The 13,830-nt window shown below is 40.1% G+C and overlaps 1 protein-coding gene across 19 annotated transcripts in view; it reads right to left on the bottom strand.

The window, feature by feature from the left end:
• The window catches only part of R3HDM2 (R3H domain containing 2), a 246,597-nt gene extending 233,043 nt beyond the window's left edge, over positions 1–13,554 (bottom strand). For 13 of the 19 annotated variants that reach the window (XM_070740944.1, XM_070740942.1, XM_070740949.1 and 10 more), the window contains exon 1: positions 2,739–3,493. The gene's annotated coding sequence lies outside the window, so the exon portion shown is untranslated. Of the gene's footprint in view, positions 1–2,738; positions 3,494–3,934; positions 4,015–13,449 lie in introns of those variants that run through there. The other 6 variants (XM_070740946.1, XM_070740959.1, XM_070740953.1 and 3 more) reach the window with 4 other exon arrangements.
• Positions 13,555–13,830: the final 276 nt, after the last annotated feature.

The following is a 13,830-nucleotide window of genomic DNA, read 5'->3' as shown; positions in this document are numbered from 1 at the left end:
CACCTAGTGTGCTGATAATCTGTGATAGGCAGATGTTATTAGGATAGGTGCTAAAAGTATCATCGCAAGATATAAGCTGTTTCAAGTAAAGCTGCCTTTTGCAATTGACTATGATTTTGTCAATGCTGATGGTGTTGAAGTAATGCTTCAGTTGTTTGGGGATTGCACCCAAGGTGCCATTTACTACTGGTATAATCTTTGCTTATTGTTGTTGTTGTTGTCAAGATTTAAATGGCAACAATGTAACCTTGGGAAACTAACAACAATCAACCCATATTTTTTAAAAAAATACCAACGACATCTCCACCAAATTAAATACTTAACATTTTTTAACTAGGCTCATAGCAACAACACAGTCTTTGCACATACGCTGGGCTCAACTTACATCCTCACCCAGTACCTGAGGGTCAACAAGTCCTTCCAGAAGGCCAAAAGGAATAGGGGGCTCTTGGACCTTGGGAAGAAATTGTTTCATTGTAAACCATTGTAATAATAGAATAGCTATGCAGAACTGATATTCTTTACAAATAGGATTATAGATGAAAGGAACATTTGCAGAAAAAAAGTAGGACAGGTAATAAGTGAGGTGCTACAGGCATCAACATATTTGTCAAACGGGAAGGCATCAAAAGCAGATGAAATGTCCAATAAATTCTTAAAGCTGCAGAAGAAGGTCCTTAAAGTGCTAACATCTCTTTTATCAATAAATAAGGAAAAGGGGTACATCTTAGACACTGCAAAAGATTGGTGTGACACCAAAGCAGGGACATGCAAAAGAATATGCAAATTATTAAACTTAAAGCAGTAGTTTAAATTTTATGGAAGAAAAATAAACATACAGAAAAAAATATCAAACAAGTAGGGAGGTTTTGCAACTGACAAAATCAATAGTTGATCTAAGATAATGGATAAACCAAAAGATATAAGATATTCACTTTATTGAATATGACAAGGCTTTTAATTCATAGCTCATACCAAAACGGAATATATTACGGTTAATGAGTATGCCAAACATCTGATTAATTTACTGAGGAACTTTTTTACAACAAAAATGAAACTATATGATTAAGCTTGGCAAAATGAGGGAAATAGAAGGGGGAGGGGGGACAACAGACAATGTAGATGAATGGAATCAAAGTTAAGTACAAAACTGTCCCCAAAAAAAGCTACAAGTTATTACCAGATACAAGTCAAAATGGCAAACATTCCTCCATGCAGTCAATAGGAACTAAGGCCAATTTACTGATTCCAAAACTAGCAAACATTTTAAGGTTTTTAGCAGGTCATGAAACAAAAGACAACACCAAAAATTACTAACAACAGTCACTCTTCTCACCATCTTTTGTGGCTGCTGAGGGTTTTTCTGCCTTTGTTTCATCACTCCTAAAAGCCCTATGTTTCCTTACTTCCTTATTTAAATACCCACATCTCATCCCAAAGAGTTGCACACACACACATCCGTAAAAGTCCATCCACAAAACAGGTTAAGACAACCTATACATTAAACATTGCCACTTATTTCTATAACTAAACTATTGACTCCAAAGGCCAGGTTAAAGGGGGGAAAAAGATAATAAGCCTGCTTCCAAAATGTAGACAAGCTCAGATTATTTATTTATTTATTGCTCTTGGACAGAAGTCCAGGTTTGGGAATGTTCATGCCATTCACCACGCATCATCATTTAAGGTTCTCGGTTACTACTCAGAAGCTACTATATTCACCTCTGTTTTCAAAAAACGGCACCAAGAGAAGACGCTTTCCCACTTCTGGACCCTGGGAAAAATCGGGGGGGGGGGGGACCAGCATGGTTAAGAAATACCCTTTTACCTAGCCTCCCAAATGAACCAAGATAGCAAAGCCTTTGCAAATTAAGGAAGGCCATGAATCCCCTAATATACTCCGGGGCTAGCAACACACACGCACACATGGCCTCAAATAGTTCCATCTGGACTCAAACTTAATGACTCTTCAAGCCAAACGCTGAATGACAACCAGAAGGGTGAGGGTGGCGATCCTCCTTTAGACTAGGTTCAATGGCATTCCTATCACCCATTTCCTCCCACTTAGGACTGTATGACTGTAACTTGTTGCTTGTATCCTAAGATTTTTATTAACATTGATTGTTTCTTCATTACTTATTTGACCCCCTATGACAATCACTAAGTGTTGTACCACATGATTCTTGGCAAACCTATATTTTCTTGAGAGTATGTGCACCAAGACAAATTCCTTGTGTGTCCAATCACACCTGGTCAATAAAGAATTCTATTTCTTTTCTCCACTAATTGGGGCTCCATTTCTTGAAGGCCAGCACATAACCAACGCTTCCTGCCATTCCCCCCCCACATTCCTTCCAAGGTGGGTAAAATGAAGACCCAGATTGTTGGGGGTGACATGGTGACTCTGCTAAGCACTACGAAGCGGTATATAAGTCTAAGTGCTATTGCTATTCAAGAAGAGAGTTCATTGCAGGCACCACCAATTCCCCCCACTTATCTTGGCTTAGGACCTGTTGCACCTTCGCTCTCTCGCTCTCTCCCGGAGAAGACAACTCCTCCTCTTCCTCTCTCTCTTTCTCCCACCACCCATCACCCCCAGCATGGAAAAACATAAAAAGATGCTGAAGGCGTCCCCCCTCCACCGCCCCTTCCCACCCGAAAAGAGGGTCCCTTCCCGGTTGATCTTAACCGGGGGCCGAACTTTGCAAACCCGGGAGAGGCGAGACCGCGCTACTTACCCTCCGGGGGTGGGAGGGAGGAAGGAGGAGGGGGGAGAGCAGGGACCCCGGTCGTCCCCCCCCACCTCGCCTTTCCGTCGCTGGCGTGTCTTCGTGCCCGTCGCTCCCCTCTCCTCCTTCTTCTTCCTGCTGCCTCCTTGCCTCCCTCCCTCTTGGGCGGGGAGGAGGAGAGGTGGCGCCGCCGGCCGAGGGAACCTTGCTGTCCCCTCACCGCTTCCTCTGACGTGAGCGGTAGAGCGTAGGTAGAAGCCGCCGCCGCCGGAGGAGGAGGAGGAAGTTCTGGGCAGCAACAAGTGCGAGCAGCTGCAGCGGGGCTTGAAGCGCCCGGCGGGGAAAGCACACCGGCCAACTCGGGGCGGAGCGACAGGCCGAGTGGAAGGGTGGAGGAGGGGGGGAATACCCCGCCGAGCCAGCGAGGCTGGAGGTCCTAGAGAGTCCCACGGGACGGGGAGCTAAGCTTGGCGGGGGGGGGGGGGGGGTGAGGGAGGGGAGAGAGCGGAGGCGCTGGCAGGGGAGGGTGAGCAGGTCGGGGCCTTAGTCCGGATGGATGGATGGCTTGCGGCCGGTCAGATGGAGTCGCCGAGGCCCGGGAGGGTGGAGAAAAGGAGGCCGGAAGGCCTAAAGAAAAGGAAAAAAATACGGGAAGGGGGACGGGGAATTTTTTTTAAAAAGTGGGGAGAGAAGGGGGAGAAAAGAAAAGGGGGGGAAGAAACAGAAAAAAAAGGGGGAAAGAAGCTGCCGGCCCCTCCCCCTGCGCTCGCGCGCGCTTTGCGTCACTCCCGCCCGCCCGACGCGGCGCGGCGACGTAGCCCTTCAGCTCGCGTCACTCGTCGCCTTCGCTCGGCGTTGCCCGGGACAACGTCGGCAAAGCGACGCCTCCGCGGCCCGCGCTAAAGTGACGGCCCGGGCTGTCCTAAGTAGCGGGGCTTTAATGGAGCTCTCCCGGTTGGTCGGGGGGAGGAACCGAAATGTCCCTGAAACGTCTTCCCGTCATCTGGGGTCCTGCCAGCTCCCGCCAATTTCCATGGGGAGCATGGAAATCCGTAATCCAACATTTGAAGGATCCCGGGCTGAGGAAGACATTTTTTTAAAAAAAGATATTTCTGAGGAAACGAGGCCAACGGCCAACATTGATTTCAGGTCTGAGAGCCGCATTGCAAGCTCCAGTGGTTAGTCTGGAGGGGAATATCTCTTACCTCAAACCCAGCTTTGTGTGGCTTGTTATTCTTACAGCCTGCAATTGGTTCTCTCTACCGGAGGGAAAGGAAGGTGACACCATGCGGCTCCTTTCAGATTTAGGCTACCGCGGTACTCTTGGGCACTTAAAGGACTAAGCTTCCATTGGACGGAGCTGGAAATAAACCCTCCCGAATCAAAGGTTAAAAGGCTGAGCTGTGATTAGAGTTGAGTTGGATCACCTGCATATATTTTTTTTTTTAAATTTTATTTATTGATTTTTAACAATTTAAAATCACACAACATAAAACAGTGCATAGTGAAATGTGAATTGTGCCCATCACCCCGACATACACACATTCCCCACCACCAAATTGGGGGTATTTCTTTTTTAATCCACTTAACCCAAGAGCAATATATCTGTCTACATATTATAGAGTGATTCTAGTTTATTTCTTGTAGCTTGGTCTCGGATTCTGCTCGTCATATATCGTCTTACCTTGTCCCACCGTCCAATCAGCTGTCCCAAATCAGTTTCATTATCCAAATTTATCCTTTTTTCCATAATTTCAAATTGAATATGATCCACCATGTACCTATACCAATTTTGCATTGTCCATTTTGTCGCATCCTTCCAACCCAAAACTATTACTGCCTGAGCACTTTCTATTGCTGCTTTTTTTATTTCTCTAAATTCTCCCATCGCATTGCTTTTTACTAATACTGCCATTTCCTTAGTGATTGTCCATTGTATATTTAACATTCCATTGATATCCTCTTTCACTTTTTGCCAAAATTCCTGCACTATCGGGCATTCCCAAAACATATGCATAAACACTCCTTTATCTTGACAACCATGCCAACAATTCCCCCTAACATTCTGCTGAAAATGTGCAAATTGAACGGGAGTAAAATACCACTTATGTAATATTTTCCTTCTCATTTCCCTAATTCTTGTATTTTTAATTTTCCTTATATCTTCTACTATATTTTCCATTTCTTGTACCTCTACTAATATCTCATTTTGCCACCATTTAGTCAATCCATCAATCGTGTCCCCATCTGACTGTACTAGCAGTTTGTATATATTAGTTGCTTGCGCCTTTATCCCCTCACTTTTTTCTCTTATTATTTTCTCTAACCCTGTCTCCTCCCGCCATAATACTTCTTTATTCTCCCTTTCATTTAGATATTTACATATTGCATTTATTTGTAGCCACCTTCCCTTACCTAACCACCATTCTATGCGATTTCTACTTGGCCTGCCATCCTTCTCGTATAACTGTTCTATCTTAGTTATCCCTCTTCCCTTCAACTCTCCTATAACCCTGTTTAAGTTAATTTCGTTTTCTCTATTTATTACATAAAGCGATGACAGTTTAGATTTATATAATCCTATTTTCCCTTGCCATTTTTTCCAAATTTCCATAGTCCCTTTCATTGGGCCTATTAATTTTCCTATATCTCTCCTATTCCACTTCCTAAAAATTAATTCTCTATTATTCATCCCGTTTATCTGTTTTTCCAATTTCGCCCATTTATTTTCACTTAATTGCAACTCCATTAACCTTTCCATTTGAAAAGCTTCCCTATACAGCTCCAAACATGGAACACCCCATCCCCCCTCTTTTTCATTCGCAATTAACCACTTTTTTCTTATTCTTGGTCTCTTATCTTCTTCAATCCAATAATTTAATTTTTTGTCCCACTCTTTAACCTTACATACCGATAACCCCCCCGACAGCACCTGAAATAGGTACATCATCTTGGGAGCTATCATCATTTTTAAAGCTCTTATTTTAGAGAGTCTCCTTAGCTTTTTATCTTTCCAGCTCCTCATCTGTTTCAACATTTTCCTCCATGTTATTCTATAATTAATCTCTTCCATTTTCACTGGGTTTTTTAATAACCAAATTCCCAAATATTTTATTTTTTTAAGTCCTAATTTCAACCCTGATTCTTTCCTAATTTCTATCTGTTCTCTCGGATCTGTATTTAAACACATAATCTCTGATTTTTCCATATTAACCGACAGTCCCGATTCCTGCTTAAACTCTTGTAAAATATTTATTATACCTTTAATCATCTCCATCGGGGTCTGGGTCAATATAATTGCATCATCTGCAAATAAATTTATTTTCATTTCTAATTTCCCTATTCTATATCCTGCCCAAGTGTTATCTTGTCTTATCTTATTAGCTAAGATCTCTATTGCTATTACGAATAATTTTGGAGACAGAGGGCATCCCTGCTTGGTGCCGTTTAATATTTTAATACTCTGCGTTCTTTGTCCATTCACTCTTATATATGCTTCATTTCCTTTATAAATCTCTTTTATAGTTTCACAAAATTTTTCCCCCATATTTAATTTGTTACATAATTTATATAAATAACTATGGTTAACTTTATCGAACGCTTTATAAACATCTAATTTCAAAATTCCCAATTTCCTTTTAGTAGCGGTAGCATGGTGCATCACATTCATTACATTTCTAATTGGTTCACTTATTTTCCTTCCCTTCACGAATCCATATTGATCCTCTTCAATTATTTTTGGTAAAATATTTTCTAATCTATTTGCCAGTATTTTCATAAATATTTTATAATCCTGATTTGCCAAACTGATCGGACGGTAAGACCCAGGCTCTCTTAAATCTCGACCCATCTTCGGAATGGTAACAATTTCTGAAAGCTTCCATGTCTGCGGGATATCACGATTTGACAATATATTATTAAACAATTTCCCCAAATGCGGCAGCAAAACATTCACATAAGTTTTATAAAATTCCCCTGTAAACCCATCTGGGCCCGGTGCTTTGGCTTGTTTTAACCCTTTAATTACTCTAGCAATTTCATCTTGTGTAATTTCTGCATTCAAAATTTGTTTGTCTTCTTCACTTACTATTTTCCCAACCTTGAGGACTTCTATCTTCACTTGCTCCTCTTTATACAAATCTTCATAATATTTCCTCATTATCTCCTCTAACTGGTCATTACCATATCTAACCACTCCACTGGTGTCCCTCAATGCTAAAATACATGATTTTTCTTTCCTCTTCTTCAGATATCTCGCCATTTGCTGCATTGATCTTGTCCCCCAACTCTGTATTTTTTGTCGCATCGCCATTCTCATCTTATTCCATTTAATCTCATCATACACCATCAACTGTTTCTTTTTCAATTTCAGTAAACTATTCCAATCTCTACTTTTCGTCATTCTTAACTGCTCTTGTATCAAATCTATTTCCCTTATCTTCCTTTCCCTCTCTCTACCCCACCTCTTCCTAATATCTGCTTCCATACATATGCATTGTCCCCTCATGAAGGCCTTACATGCATCCCATACAATTGATTGTTTAATACCACCCACATCATTAATTCTAAAATATTCTGATAACTCTGTTTGCAATTTCTCTTTATCTTGTTCCCTAGCAGTTACAACTGCATTATATCTCCAAATTTTTTGATTTCGTTCCTGACCTATTTCCAATTCTGCCAATAGTGGGGCATGATCTGATATCCATATACTTTTAATGTCCACTTTTTTAACTTGTATATTACCTCCCCTGTTCATTAATATGTAGTCTATGCAGCTAAATGTGTGATATCTTGCTGAATAATATGTAGCTCTGTTTAAAATATCTGCATGTAGATCCACCATATTAAGTCTATTTAAATGTAACATCCTGCTATTTGCATTCCCATTTGTTAATTGCATATTAAAATCTCCTGCCAAAAAAGTTGAGCCCTCCTTAAAATTGTCTAACTTCTTCTTAGTATTTATTATAAATTGTTTTGTTTTCCCATTTGGGGCATAAATTGCTGCTAATGTCAACTTCTTTTGATTTATTTTCCCTTTAACAAATATCCACCTTCCTTCTCTGTCTTTCTGAATTCCCACCTCTTCAAAATTAACCCTCTGATGAATCAGAATCGCTGTGCCTCGACTATTTTGCGTTCCTCTTGACTCAAACACCCATTTCCAATTTCTATCATTAATCAAGTTATCCCTTCCTCCCCTTCTTTTATGTGTTTCTGTCAAAATCATAATATCCACCTTATATTGCTTAGCCATCCTTAATATCCTAAAACGTTTCAAATCCGATCCCAAACCATTCACATTTAAAACCATTATCTTACACTCCGTCATAATATACCAAAAACACCCTTTTCCCCTCTTGTTTTGCCCTTGGTTTATATTTTTCCCTTTTCTTTACCCCTATTACCCCCCCCCAACGTGCCTCCCCCTGTGCTCCCCCCACTGAGAGGGGAGAAGACAAGAAAAAACCTTGCCCATACCTGAGGCACATTTTCTGGATTGCGTTCCCACTCAAACTAGCTCCTCTTTCAACCCTTTTTAATTTTATAAAAGAGAAGATTTCTCCCCCCCTCCTTTCTCCTTTAAATAATTCCTTCTTTAATTTCTTCTTTAATTTTAAATTCTTAAACCCCCTTTTTCTTCCCCTTAGACTTCCCCCACTGAATGACAGATATACAGGAATCCCAAGGCATCTCCAAGAAAAATAATAATAATAATAACAACAATAATAGTAATAGTAATAGTAATAATTCTTTTCCTTTTCCTTTCCCCCCCCCCCCCCACAACAAGACAAGGGACCAAACACCATCACTTTCTGGCTCTCTTCTCACGCTGAGCCCGTGTTCTTCTCTGCTCCTTTCTGATGGCCTCCACCTGCCCGCTTAACTCCTTCAGCTGCTCTTCCCTTCGTCTTTCCTCCTCATCAGGGGTACTCCGACCGTCAAAAGCCTCTTCTTCTTCATATGCTAGTGCTCCAGTTTCATCAAACTTAATCCCCAGTTGATCCAGCAAAGCCTTTCCCTCCTCCAATGAGCGTGCTCTGTACATTTTATTGTCCTGGAACACCAAGATGGCCACTGGATAGCCCCAGCTAAATCTGGTTCCACTTTGATATAGCCGGCTTGCAATTGGTTTCAACACAGCTCTCGCTCTCAGGGTTTCCCAGGAAAGATCCCTCAGAACCCTTATCTCATTTCCGTCTTGTTTAAGGCTCGTAGAAGTCTTCAAAGTTTTATAAATCATCTCTGCTTTTTTTTCACTAAGGAAAGCGATGATCACATCTCTCTGTCTGCCGTCTCTCCTGGGGGCTGCCCAATGAACCCGTAACAGCTCCTCCACGCTGACCTCCACGCCTGTCTGTTTATTTAACCAAGCACAGACAGCTTCTGTTAACTTAAATTCAGAGGGCAAATCCATTCTGAACCCTCGTAAACGCAAATTCCTCCTTCTCTGTCTGTCCTCCAAATTTGCGATTCTGTCATTTATTTGTCTTATTTTTCCATCGTAATCCATCACTTGTTTCTCAACTTTCAGTATCTTTCCAGCAGAAGAATCCCCTTCCTTTTTAATTTGTTTAACTTCTAAATCCATCTGTTCCATTTTATTCTCAACTTTGTTGAATCTCTCTTCAAACCCGCTACAAATCTCCAGAAGTTTATCTAACTTCTGCTCAATGTTAGCCAGACTAGAGGGGTCTTTCCCTCCCTCCGCCATTTTAAGATTTATTGTACTCACTTATCACTTCCTTGTTACAGCGAAAGCGCCTCCGTCTTTGCTTGAAATCATAAATCTTCAAACTCACTTTGATGCCGACAGATTCTTGTTTCTTCCTATATTTTTCTAAGGAAGATTTATAGTCTTTTTAAGAGGGAGAAAACTCTTTACATTTTATCTTTGTTCGGAGCCAGAGGTGAAATGCCTAGAAAGCAATTCGGCACATGCGCAATCCCGGATCACCTGCATATATTTTTTTTTCTCTACAGAGTATTTTACTGCCCCAGTCCCCACATGCTTTTTTTTGTAAACTGCAAATTTTAAATTAAAGATATATGTAAGAACTATGTGTGGGATGACCTTGAGGTGACTTTTAGGTTGATGCCTCCCCCATTTCCTGGAAGTTCACACTTTCAAAATTTGCCTCATCCCTTTTCATTAGAACTTCATTTAGAAGATGAAAGTATATTCATCTTAACAGCACTTAAGTATGGTGTGATTATAAAAGATAGACCAAGCTTATACAAAAATAGCTCTGAATGGAAAGAAAATACTGGTTGGGTTCATATAACCTGGTTAACTAAATTTGCCATTTGTAACTGTGGACCTAGCCATATTTGTCTATGTATATCTTGTTTCACAATTGTCCCAGAAGAAATTATGTCAAATGTGCTGTAATGTACAGCGCACACCCCGTTGCACAGACAGCTGCCTTGTGCAAGCAAAGGCTAGGAACATACAGGGGTGTCTTTTTTTATTAATATTTTTATTGATTTTTATAATATAAAACACACACACAACATATAACATGCTCAGTGATCCCACCACCAGACAATCATACCCCACCACCAGTTGGGGGTATTTCTTGTATAAATCATTTAAACCCAAGAGTGAAATGTTTCTTTACATATTATAGCATGATTCCAACTTGTTTCTTATAGCTTGGTCTCGGATCCTACTCGCCATATATCATCTTACCTTGTCCCATAGAGGGGTGTCTTTAGTCATGTTAGATTGCTATCCTAGCTTCATAGCAATATTCCTTCATAATTTATGAAGGATATATATTATAGTCTTTCCTAGCTAAAAATGCTGGAACCAGAATTGTATATCCTACTATATTTGAAGCATATCACTAATTTCTATTCAATTCTTCCTGGATAAATGCAGAACTATTGGGGGGGGGGGATTAAATACAACCAAAATTAAACAATTACTTAAAAATATAAGCATTAAAACAATGCTCATTTTGATAAGTAGAAAATCTGAAAGACAGCCTTGTCTTACTGGACTTGATATCCTAAAATGTCTTGGAAGAACAAAATTTCAAAACAATTGTTCTCAAGAAAATAGTTCCATAGTTGTATGTCCCTAGTCCTGGCTGTCACTTATACGTTATGCCAGTGATGGCAAACCTTTTTTTCCTTGGGTGCCGAAAGAGCATGCATACATGCTATCACACACGTATGAGTGCCCACACCCATAATTCAATGCCTGGGGAGGGCAAAAACAGCTTCCCAAGCCTCCCAGAGGCCCTCTAGAGGCTAGAAACAGCCTGTTTTCCAACTTCTGGTGGGCCCAGTAGGCTTGTGTTTCACTCTCCCCAGGCTCCAAAGGCTTCTCTGAGACTAAGGGAAGGTAAAAATGCCCTCCCCAATCCCCCTGGAGGCGCTCTGGAAGCCAAAAATGCCCTCCCAGAGCCTCTGTGTGAGCCAAAAATCAGCTGCCAGCACATACATGCACATTGGAGGTGAACTAGGGCAACGGCTCGTGTGCTAGCAGATATGGTTCAGTGTGGCACCTGTGCCATAGGTTCGCCATCACTGTTCTATGCTGTTACTACTGTGACTGCCCCTAATATCCTATACTCTTCACCTGATTGTAATGCAAGTATTGAATGGTATGAGGGAAGGATTATTTTAAGTATGTCCTGTGCTTACCATATACAGTAGAGTCTCGATTATCCGACATAAACAGGTGGACTGATAGTCAGATAGCTGAAAATGTCAGATAATCCAGACTCTACTGTATGTGACCGGTGTAGTAGTGTTCTTTTTTCGGGGGGGGGGGGGACCTTATTATTAACAAGTTCATTTGTGGGCAAATTTCGCAGCAATAGTTGATGTCAAAGTCAAGGTGTCTCCCTGACTGGGGCCACCCGGTTGGAAAGAACTAAGACTCCGATTGCCTGGTTCCTGACTGTCAATCCTGTGTTTTCCCCTCCCTTCGGTTGGGTTTCCTCTCTCCCCCCATTATGCAGGCAGAAGAGAGGTAAAATGAAATGAGCTACCTTTCCTTGCTTCTTGGGGAAGTGTCCACCCAAGAGGCTAATTTAAACCCAGACTGTCAAGTCTGCTAGCCTCCTATTTTTCCCTCTTTCCCCAAATCTTTGGTCAATAAAGTGAAGATTTTATAGGAAACATTTCCTGCCGGTGAAAATTGCAACATACTTGGAGATAGCAAATCATCCAGAGAAGCAGAAGTTTTGCCTTAAATTAATTGGGCAGACTATCCTTTCCAATACCACAATCTTTGAGTTGCTTTACAGGTAGCTGTGGGGAGGGGAAACAGTTTAGCAGCCTTGAAAATGATTGGGAAATACAGGATGGAAGTGGAAGAATGTATATTGTATTTCTAAGTTTTGTAAAAACAAATTTATATTAGTTATATATGTGTGTGGTCTGTGAAGCCCTATTTTTCCATTCCAGCCAAGTTACCGGTAATCAGCTTCCTGTGTAGAATACAGTATATTGCTTTTGATCACATTTCCCAACAATAGGACAATTGAATATATTTATCCTTAACAATTGCAATGCACTAAAAAAAATTGTAATTTAGATCAGGATTGCCGGAAATCTTTTCAGCCTCATCCAATGTATGTGCATAGAACTCATATAATTAGAATACAGCACAATTAAGACAGAATCCCAATTTCTAGAAAGGCATGTGAATGCTGCTTTTTCCATTCTAATTATGCAGCCCTGTCTCTCCCACTGTCAAACTATTTACTAAGTCTGCGCTACTATTATTACTAGTTTTTTTCTCATCATTCATATCACCCATTTTCTCCCATTTATGACTCTATGACTATAACTTGTTGCTTGGATCCTTAAGATTTTTATTAATATTGATTGTTTCCTCATTGCTTATTTGACCCCTATGACAAACATTAAATGATGTACCTCATGAATCTTGACAAATGTATCTTTTATGTATACTGAGAGCATATGCACCAAGACAAATTCCTTGTGTGTTCAATCACAGTTGGCCAATAAAGAATTTTATTCTATCTATTCTATTCTAAAACTGGAAGCACTCCACACAAATAAGATTGCAATTTTAGTATTAGAGCATATGTACCAAAGACAAATCGCTTGTGTATCCAATCACAGTTGGCCAATAAAGAATTCTATTCTATATTCTATTCAAATGTCTGTACCATAAAGGAATTACAGCAACACAAGCCTCTTAGATTAAATCCAATAAGGAACTTAATACTTGCATTAACATCCCCATATTACTTAATCTCCTTTGTTTTTGTGTACATAGTAAGAGCATGTAAACTGAAAGACTGAAATCTACTCAAGATACTCATACACAAAATTTTAGAATATGTAAATACCATTTTAAATTCAGCATTAACAATAGAGGTATCCTAGCTGTTCTTAACAGATAATCTATAGACATTGGCAGAATAATAATTTTATTGTTGGGAATAGCCTCACCTGTTAGTTTTTAGACATGAAATGGTTGCTTCAAGCTCAGCAGCAAAACTCTTCTTTTTTAAAATTTAACTGAGTGCTACATTGCAACCTCAAGATCCTTATCAGATATACATTCCACTTTCTGTGGATAAGATCTTTCCATTATAAAATTTCCAAAAGTCCCTAGTTAATTTTGCAATAAATACCATTTTGATTTTATATTGGGAAAGAATAGAATGTGGTTGGTTAATACAATGCTATTAGTTGTCCAAAGCTAAGTATAGAGCTAAGTACCTACCTTCATGACAACAAAAAATAATACTGCAAGGAAGTTATAGAAGCTTTGTTAGCATACTCTATCCCCCTCCAGCTTGAAAGAAGTCCCCTCTACAGTTACCTAACTAGGGAAACTAATTTCTGCACAAACTATAGTCAACTCCTACTTCTATTGCTCAGAAGAATCACTGCCTGATAGGACCACTGAAGAAAAGAGTCCAGGTGTTACCATTTGCCTACAAACACAAAGCAATATTTGTTATGGTCTATCACAGTAGGATTCCTTGTGCCAGATGGATATTGCTCCCTCTAGTTCAACTCTGGCTTATGGTAGGATTTTGGCATCTATTATTATTATTATTATTATTATTATTATTATTATTATTATTATTTAGATTTGCAT

This window comes from Erythrolamprus reginae, chromosome 2, assembly GCF_031021105.1.
Source record: "Erythrolamprus reginae isolate rEryReg1 chromosome 2, rEryReg1.hap1, whole genome shotgun sequence".
In the NCBI taxonomy this organism is placed as follows: Eukaryota; Metazoa; Chordata; class Lepidosauria; order Squamata; family Dipsadidae; genus Erythrolamprus; species Erythrolamprus reginae.
This window is presented reverse-complemented; position numbering and strand designations above follow the sequence as displayed.